This window comes from Marmota marmota, unplaced genomic scaffold, assembly GCF_001458135.2.
Source record: "Marmota marmota marmota unplaced genomic scaffold, marMar, whole genome shotgun sequence".
Lineage (NCBI taxonomy): Eukaryota > Metazoa > Chordata > Mammalia > Rodentia > Sciuridae > Marmota > Marmota marmota.
Window position 1 is genome coordinate 742451 of NW_026000093.1, and position 9588 is coordinate 752038.

The 9588-nt window shown below is 36.8% G+C and overlaps 1 protein-coding gene, 1 long non-coding RNA gene and 1 pseudogene across 14 annotated transcripts in view; 2 read left to right on the forward strand and 1 right to left on the reverse strand.

The window, feature by feature from the left end:
• The window catches only part of Spidr (scaffold protein involved in DNA repair), a 394388-nt gene that overhangs the window by 354237 nt on the left and 30563 nt on the right, over positions 1–9588 (forward strand). The window lies entirely within an intron of this gene.
• LOC107142376 overlaps positions 5419–9588 on the reverse strand; it is a 34141-nt gene continuing 29971 nt past the window's right edge. The window contains exon 3 of the long non-coding RNA XR_001503551.2: positions 5419–6652. This is a non-coding gene — a long non-coding RNA (uncharacterized LOC107142376). The remainder of the gene's footprint in view (positions 6653–9588) is intronic.
• Positions 6651–9575, forward strand: LOC107142373 (annotated as a pseudogene).

Genomic DNA, 9588 nt, shown 5'->3' on the forward strand with positions numbered 1-9588 from the left:
ATATATATGTAACAATATATATGTGTGTGTGACTATACGTATGTAATTATAGTGTGTAATGAATAATAAATGAGTAAATAAAGCATACACATAAAGCCACCACCAAATTCAAGAAACAAAACCTGACCAGTGTCCAGAAGCCACCCTCCGCCTGTCCCTCCTGGCATTTCTCCCACTCCCCTACCCCACCCTAACAATCTTTGCAATCCTAAGATATTTTTCCATGTAATTCTGTACACTTTTACTACTTTGTATATGCCCTTAAAAATGTTTAAGTTTGCCTAGTTTTGAACATTATAGAGATGGCATCATGGTTGTACTATCTTCGTGTTTTTTTTTTTTTTTCTTTCACCTACCAGCAATGCTTCTGACTGGCTGCACACAAGAGAACCCCAGCTAAGGGGTCTGCTTACTTCTTGGATCTGTTAAGTGTATAAACTTTGTTAAATTCATTCATTTATTGTAGGTAGCTCCTGCTCATTTTCCTCCCATTTTATGCACACTTCTGGCCATAACTGACAATACGTGAGCCCATGTTGTGTATCCCCTAGGGCACAAGTGTGCATACAGAGGGTAAGGGTCTTAAAATAATGCCACACTCTCCTCTCAAAATGGGAATCCAGTTGCTGTGCCTGTTAGCGTTGCAGAGTGTTCCCACGACTCTACTTCCCTTTCATTATTTGGTATATTTAGATGGGGTTATTTTTCTTTGTATTTTTCCCAGACTTTGTATTTTGTTTTTTTGTATGTGTTTTGGTTTTTGGTTTTTGTTGCAGCCTGATAGGTTCTTTGTGGTTTAAATTGTAGTTCTTTATCACTATAGAGGCCAAGAACATTTTACTCCATATTGGTCATTTATATTTCCTCTTTGAAGTGATGTACAAGTCTTTTTTCTCCTTTTTTCTTTTGGGGTATTGAGCTTTTCATATTCAGAATATGAGTCCATCATTCCTTTTATATGGCTTATATAGGGACTTGTCTTTTTGTCCTTTCTATTAGCAGAAGTACTGATTTATCGAATTCATCAATCTTTTCCTTTAAGGTCAGTACTTTTTATACTTGTTTAAGAAATCTTTGCATACCCTGAGGTCATAAATAGTGTTTTTTCTTTGGGAGAGCATTCCCAAAGTATAACTGCTTGGCCAGAGTTATAATATGTCCAGTTATATCAATATAACTGGACATGTTTTCATGACCCATAGGCAGGACCTCATAAAGTGTCATGAATGTCTTTAAAATGGCTGGCTAGACATAAAGACAAATGAATTATGTCATTTTCAAGAAAATGGATGAAACTAGAGAGCATTATTTAAGTGAAATAAGCCAGACTCAGAAAGTTAAGGGTTGTATGTTTTCTCTCATATGTACAAGCTAGAGAGGAAGAAGGAAAGGGGGGGGGAAGGATCTCATGAAAATAGAAGGGAGACCAATTGAGTATAGGAAGGGGACCAGGGGTGAGAGGTAGGGAGGAAAATAAAGGTATGGGGAATTAAATTGACCAAATTATTTTATGTACATGTACAAATGTATTCCACTATTTTTTTTAGAGAGAGAAAGAGAGAATTTTTTTTTTAATATTTGTTTTTCAGTTTTCGGCGGACCCAACATCTTTGTTTGTATGTGGTGCTGAGGGTCGAACCCGAGCCGCACGCATGCCAGGCGAGCGCGCTACAGCTTGAGCCACATTCCCAGCCCCTATTTTTTTTATTTTCTTTTTAAAAAGAAGAAAGAAATGGCTGCTGGACCCTTACCTGTCTCCACATCTATAAGATATTCTGGAGTCAAAACACTGATCTTGAGGCCTTTGTTAGCTGTTCCTTCTTGAGGAAAGTACATTCCCCCCCAGGAGGTCAGAAGGCTCCTCTCTAGACTCGCAGGTGCTTAGGTGAGGGACCAGCCAATGGTGTGTTCTCAATGGTGTGTGAGCTGTCACTATCATCATAATACCAGGGGTTTTTTTTTGGGGGGGGGGGGTTGTTTTGCTTTTTGGCTTTTGTTTTGGTTCTCTATGGTACTAGGGACTGGATTGAGGATTGCTCTATCACCAAGCTCACCCCCATCTCTTTCTTTATTTTTTTGAGACAGGGTGTCACTAATTTGCCCAGACTAATCTCAAACTTGTAATCCTCCTGCTTCACCCTCCCAAATTGCTGGATATACCACTATGCCAGGCGTTCCAGCTTTATTACTGAAATACTACTTAGTGTTGTATATCTCAACCTTTTGCAATTCATATGTCATCGTGTAGAAGATTTGTCTTTTTGTCCTTTCTATTAGCAGAAGTACTGATTTAATATGCACTTTAAAAAGCTTTCCTTTTTTAATTGGTGCATATTAATTATGCAGAATAATGGTTTCACTATGGCAAGTAGAAGGTTTAAATAAATTCACATCCATTAGAACAGCCTATTCTGAAAGCTGATCACATCTTTATATAGATATTCATGGAAACTCAAGGTGAAATAATGTCTTATTATTCATATTCTAAACCTGTTCTCATGCAGATAGACAGTAGAGTAATGATTGCCAGAGCCTGGGAGAATGGGAAGTTACTGCTAATGGGTATGACATTTCTTTTGAGAATGATTAAAGTATTCTGGAAATAGGTAGTAGTAATGGTTGCCCAACTTTGTAAATGTAATAAAAACCAATGTTTTGTATACTTTAAAATGATAAATTTTGTGGTATTTAAATTATATTTAAATGATTAAGCTATTGTTTAAAAAATACCATTGGGCTGGGGATATAGTTCAGTGGTAGAGTGCTATCTGAGCATTTGCAAAGCCTTGGGTTTATTCCTTTGAAGTGCCACAAAGAATTTGCCTATTCTGGACATTTCATATAAGTGGAACCATCCAATGTACAACCTTATGCGTCTATTCACATTAGCAGAATATTTTCAACTTTCACTATTTATATAACATTTATATAACATATTTTTATAACTATTTATATAACCTTTTTATTTCTTTCTTTTTTGTATTTTTTATTTGTTTTAATTAGTTACACATGACAGTACAATGACCTTGATATATATGTATTGACCTTTTTATGGATGCATAATATTTCATTATATTGATACATCAGACTTGTTTTTCCATTCATTCTTTGATTTACATTTGGGTTATTCCACGTTTCATGAATAATCCTCCTATGAACATCCACATACAAGTCTCTATATGAGTTCTCAGAGCTTTGGGGCAGGCAGAGTTGGATTGTTGGGTCACAGCCAGATTGTCTCCAAAGTTGACCCCATTTCATTGTCCCAGCAGCTAAAGGACATAGGTTAATCTCTGCTAATCTAATCTCATTAGGGCCTCAAGGTTTCAATGGCTCCTACCAACTTGATAATGATCTCTTGAGCTATTTGATCATGTCTACCCTGCATCTCAGTATCTGAGGCAAATGTTTGTTTAGTTCATTCAAGCTTGTCTTTTGTTTCATAAATATAACAAAAAGGAGATATGCTACCTTCTGGAATGCATTCTTTCTTCTTAATTTTATTTAAATTGTATCTGTAGCTAGCATAGGATCTGATAGTAGATGAATTAAATAAACAAGTGAGATTAGGTGTAATAAAATATATAAGAGCTATGAGTTTCTTAAAGGAGAAATCAGGACTCATAAAAAGTTTTCAAACAGAAGCACTGAAGGGTGCTTGCAATGTATAACAGTATTACTGAAGCACCCATGTGTCTTTGCTGTGTAGTACTGACAGGCGGGGCTTGGAGAAGACTGCTGTCCCTCCAGCATAGCCTCCAGACCTAGTGTCTTCACTCCTGCATGCCAGTGGGATGCAGAAGTCACATAAGGCCTGTGCTCAAGACTCTCATGTTCTTGGGAGGACATGAGAAACAAGCACTAGACAAGCAAGAAGATTTCAGATGGCAACTGGTTCCTAGGAAGAGAGAATAAGGTGGGGCTTAGCTATATGTCAGAGAAGACCTCTCTGCTTCTTCTCACCTGTGTCTTCACACAAAAGCTAATGGTTCTTACAGGCATAGTTTCCTCAAGACTGCTTGGCATGTGTTGCTGTATTTGGCACTAATATGACATTTGCAGTGTAAGCCTAGGCAGTGCCAAGAGCCACCTTTTTGCCAGGTGAGCAGACTGCCTTGCCCTAACCTGGGTATGACCTTGCAGTGTAGATATGGGGTGTTGAAGAACTCCCTTCCTATCAGTAAGACTCCTCAGAATCTCCATAGTGCTTTCTCAACACAGCAAGTTGACCAACTCCTAAAAGTACTTTTTCTTGTTGGGTATTGGGCCATAGGAAAGAATGGAGTTATAGGAAGTATTACAGTATTTACAGATAACCCACATAAATTGACCTAATTTTACTAAGAATGGGAAGTTATTTTTGCAACTAAAAATAGGGTTTGAATCTAAGTTTATTCCGTACCATTAATAGCAATTCAGCTCTAAGGAGGAAATTGTTCCTTAGATAACATTGAGATTACACATTAATAGAGTCTAGGGCTAGTTGGGCACATAGAGCTGTTGTGTCAGAGAATATGCATAGAGTGTAGCCTCATTAGCAGGAAAGGGAGGGAAATAGAGAAGAACAGAGGAAAGCCAATATAAGCAACTAAAGAACACTTCCAAACTTTCAACTTTCTCATCTCAGGATGCCTATGTACTCTTAAAAGTTTATGAGGTCACAAAGAGTTTGGGGGAGCTTTTTTATTTTTTACATTGGATTATATTGGTCATTATTTACCATATTAGAAATCACAACTGAAGATTTTTTCAAATTTGTTAGTTTACCTAAAAGTAAACCCATTTCATGATAATATAAATAACATTTTTAATGAAAAATATAAAATCAATTTGAAGAGTGGCATTGTTTTATGTCTTTGCCAATCTCTTTAATGTCTGATTTGATAGAAGATAATAGATTAGCTGTTGAATTCACTGTTATGAAATTATGCATAATGGGACTCTAGAAAACCCCACTGTACATACATGAGAGAATGAAAATGAAAAAGGAAAAGAAGATCTTAGTAGAAAATAGTTCTGGCCTTACAGGCTACCTGAAAGCCTCTCAGTACCTCCAGCGGCCTTCAGTCCCCACTTGGAGAAGTACTAGTCTGAAGTAATTTACTCTCCGTATGAACTACCCAGATGTACTACCATAATAATTACTACAAAGAAATTAGCAACTACAGACATTTTAAGAAAAAATCAAAAAGTCTGAGGTCTGAGGATAAATATGTCAGGCTATTTCCTTGCTTGTTATCTTCCTACTTGCTGTTGTTGATGTCACCATTGTGGTTTAAATTTCCTAGGGCAAATTCCACTCTATCCACACCTAGAGGAAAGTGGCTAGACATTCTTAGATTGCCCTGTGAAGACTTGGGAGTCATTAGATAAAGCAGTATCAGATGGAAAAATGATCCCTAAAATAACTAAGACAATAGGCAAGCCAGCAGATGATATCAGATAATGGTCTAGTATGCTGAGATGGTCACATTCCATATTTACTTTTTTCCAGTGGGCTGGAATTTATGGAAATCATGGCTGCCCTTTCTTTGAGTGGTTGGTTTTCCAAATGACATTTGTCATCTACCAGTCAAGATAAGTAATACTAGGTACTGTAAAGTCATTGGTAGTTAATACTTTGCTGCTCTTTAAAAAATCTATAAAATTTGCATTAAAATATGTAAATTTTGCATTGTTTCAAGTAGTGGTGAAGCAGGAACCCCATTCTCATTTATTTGAATATGTTTCTAAAATTCCTTTTGTTATTGTCACTGGTCACACTCATTTTTGTGTGCTCCTCTTCAGTCCCGAGCAGGACTCTACTCTTCTTCCCAAGATTAGCCCCATCCTCCTCTGCCTGTCCCAATATAGCAGCTGGAGGGCTGCCCTTCTAGACTGGGAATTCAGGCAGTGGGTGTACTCAGTTGAGATTCTCTGCTCACATGTGGCTTCCCTTAGTTCCATGCACCTTTCTTGTCACAAGGGAAAACCTTGGCTCTCGTTAATTCCAAAAGAAACATCTGTGTGTTGACATCATTTCAGACTCCTGAACTAAGTTTGTGAGGCTTTTTTCAGAGATGACCGGAAGTTGATCCCCTCCCTTTGTGGCTCCTTTGTGTATTTTCTGCTTAGATTTTGAGAGTTTCCAGAATGTCTTACAAACAACAAAATACAAACAACAAAACGGACTTTTTCATTCTAAGAAAGAATTTAACTTTACTACATATAAATGCATCCTATTTGCGTATTCCTAACCCTTTATAATCTTGGGAGTATTTTTTTTTTCCTCTTGAGACTGGCAGTTACTAAAACAAATCAGAACATATTTTTAAAGGTAGTTTCTATTTTTATTACAAATGCATTGGAAATTTTCAGATTCCATTTTTTTTTTTCAGTAAATATTCAAAACCCTCCGCAGCATTAAAAGCCTTTGGTCAGCCAAGCTCATAGATAAGCTGCAGAGGTACTTATTACAGATGCTTCACTATTTCTAGAACTCCATAGTACTACACTGTCAGAGAAAATCCAGATATGTCATTGCCACCCCTCTCCTTCAGCTGATGCAACTTTACCATTCTTCACCCAAACTGGAGATTTTGAAACCATCTTTCCTCCTCAAGCAGAGACACTGGGCAGTGAGGGGTGTAACAGCATTACAAATTAGAGAATCCTACAAGAGAGGAAAATAAGACCAAGAGAGATCTCAGGACTTTAACATTACAGATGAAAGCTGTTCTCTTTACACCCCATTCTGTCCTCCTACAGTTCTCAGAGTGAATGTTCACTTGGTGAGGGTGGGAATGTGTCCCCTAAAGGGTGGGAATTTACCCCCTAAACTTGGAGGATGTGAGTCTACAGGATTTCCTTCTGAGTGACCTCATATCTATTATAGTCCTACATCTCATTGAAACTATGATGACTTTATTAAATTCAAATTGTGTGGTCGGTATCTCCCCCTCATACTTTATCTCTTCTAAGGAGTCTCTTCAAGTGTTTTTTCATAATGAAAATGTGTTCTTAGAAGGGCCTCTTACACTATAATAATGTCTGTAGAAGTAACCTATGTATCAGAGGCTTTGGGAGACTTTCACTGTCTTAAGGAAGATCTCTTATCCCTTCCCTCATCCTGCAGATGCTGCTGGCCGCAGGAGTATGTACCTTATGAGAGCAGTACTTTGCTTCCCTGAGTACTTATACGCAGTTTGTTCTCTTTTATCCAGACTCTGGTCACTGGCTATTAATTACTTTCACCTTGGAAAACTAATTTTTGAGTTTATCCACCTTTCCCATTAGGAAAGTTTGTCTGTAAGTAATCTCTCCAACAGCCCAAGATTTAATGAGAGTACGTACCTGTTGGCTGACAAATTATGGCAGTAATAAGAGATCCTGTTTTTTATGGAATTATGAGTGGTAAATTAGTTTTTTGTTTTTCTTTAGAAGTCCAAATAGTTTGTAGTTTCTTTCTGTATTGACTTAGCCTCTTTTTGAGATAGTTTCATCATTAAGGGTGTGTGTGAGAGAGAAAGAGATAGAAATAAAAAATGAAAAAAATAATTTTGGAGGAATTTGAGGGGAGATTACAATTTCAATCTGACCTTTAAATGTCACCCTTGTTTTCTTCATCCTGCTTTTTCAAAATCCTATTTTCACTCTCACTTCTATTGTGTCCTCTATATGCTCTCTATTATGTTAACTGGCCTGATGTCCTCTTAGAGTTTATTACCTGTATTAGACTTGACAGTGTAAGTCAAATATTAAGTTCTGGCAGTCCTTTAAAAGTAAATTGACTAGCTAGCAAAATAAGACAAGTAAAAGGGAAAAAGAAAAAAAGATATACAGATCAAAAGACACATCTTTTTACAGATGCCATTATGATCTATTTAGAAAGTCCCAAGGAATCCTTAAAAATAAAGTAAGAAAGAAGCACCAAGATGAAGTTGAATATCTTCTTCCGAGCCATTGGCTGCCAGAAACTCATTGAAGTGGACAATGAATGCAAATTTTGTACTTTTTACAAGAAACGTATGGCTATAGAAATTGCTGCTGACACTGGGTGAAGAATGGGAGGGTTATGTGGTCTGAATCAGTAGTGGAAATGACAAACAAGGTTTCCCACGAAGCAGGGTATCTTGACCCAGGGCCATGTTCCCCTACTACTGAATAGGGGGCATTCCTGTTATAGACCAAGGCAAACTGGAGAGAGAAAGCACAAATCTGTTAGAGGTTACATTGTGGATACCATTCTGAGTGTTCTCAACTTGGTTATTGTAAAACAAGGAGAGAAGGATATTCCTGGACTTAATGAATACTACTATGCTTCATCAGCTAGGACCCAAAAGAGCTAGTAGAATCTGCAAACTTCAATCTAAGGAAGATGATACTTGCCAATATGTTGTCAGAAAGCAGGGAAGTTAAAAAACCCAGGACCAAAGCATCAAAGATTCAGCATCTCATCACTCTACATGACTCACAACATAAGTTCCGGCATATTACTCTGAAGAAACAGTTTCTAAGAAGAATAAGGAAGAGGCTGCAGAATATTCCAAACTTTTGGCCAAGAGAATGCAAGAAGCCAAAGAAAAATGCCAGGAACAGATCACCAAGAGACTCAGGCTGTCCTCTCTATGAGCTTCTACTTCTGAATCCAGTCAAAAATATTTTTAAGCATAACAAAAAAGATCAGACATTCAAACTCTATTGAATTTTCATTGATGGAAACACATGTCATAAAAATGGGAAGTGGTGGAAGAAGTCTTTAAGAGATACATGAAAGTAAAGTTTTTTAAATTCAGAGACTGATATGACACTGCAATGATACTAGATGGCCAGCAAAGGTTTCTTTTGGGGGATGAATGACTCAGGAAATATATATATTAATAAATATATATATATTACCTTTGCAGAAAGTATAACTTAGGGTAAATAAAATAACTACCACTATTTTTAAAAAGAAGAAGAAAGAAATACCTGAGGTTTTTCATATTCATAATATATAAAGAACTCTCAAAACTCAATAGTAAATAAAGACATTCACAGAAACAAAGAGTCTGATTAGAAAATAGGAAAAGAACATGAAGATAAAGGATATACATCATGGCAGATTAGCAAGTAAAAAGGTGCTTACCATCACTAGCCTTTAGGAAAAAGTAAATCAAGACCTTGGTGAGATGCCTCTACAGTTCTGTTAAGAATATTAAAGTACAAATATGATAACACCAAATACTAGTGAGGATTCAAAGAAACTGAATCTCTCATATATTGCTGATTGGCTATAAAGTTGTGCGGCCACCTGTATGAAAATATTTAGTGGTTTCTTAAAAGAATTAAATGTACAATTACCCAGTAACCCAGCAGTTACACTTCTGAATATTAATCCAAAGAAATAAAGATTTTATGTTCACACAAAAATTTGTATACAGCAACCTTGGAAGCTGAGGCAGGAGGATTGCAAGTTTCGGCCCAACCTTAGCAGTTTAGGGAGGCTATAGGCAACTTATTGAGATCCTGTTTCAACATTTAAAAGGAATTTTTTAAAATGGGCTGAAGATGTAGCTTAGTGGGAAAGCATCCCTGAGTTCAATTCCCAGTGTAAAAAATATATATATA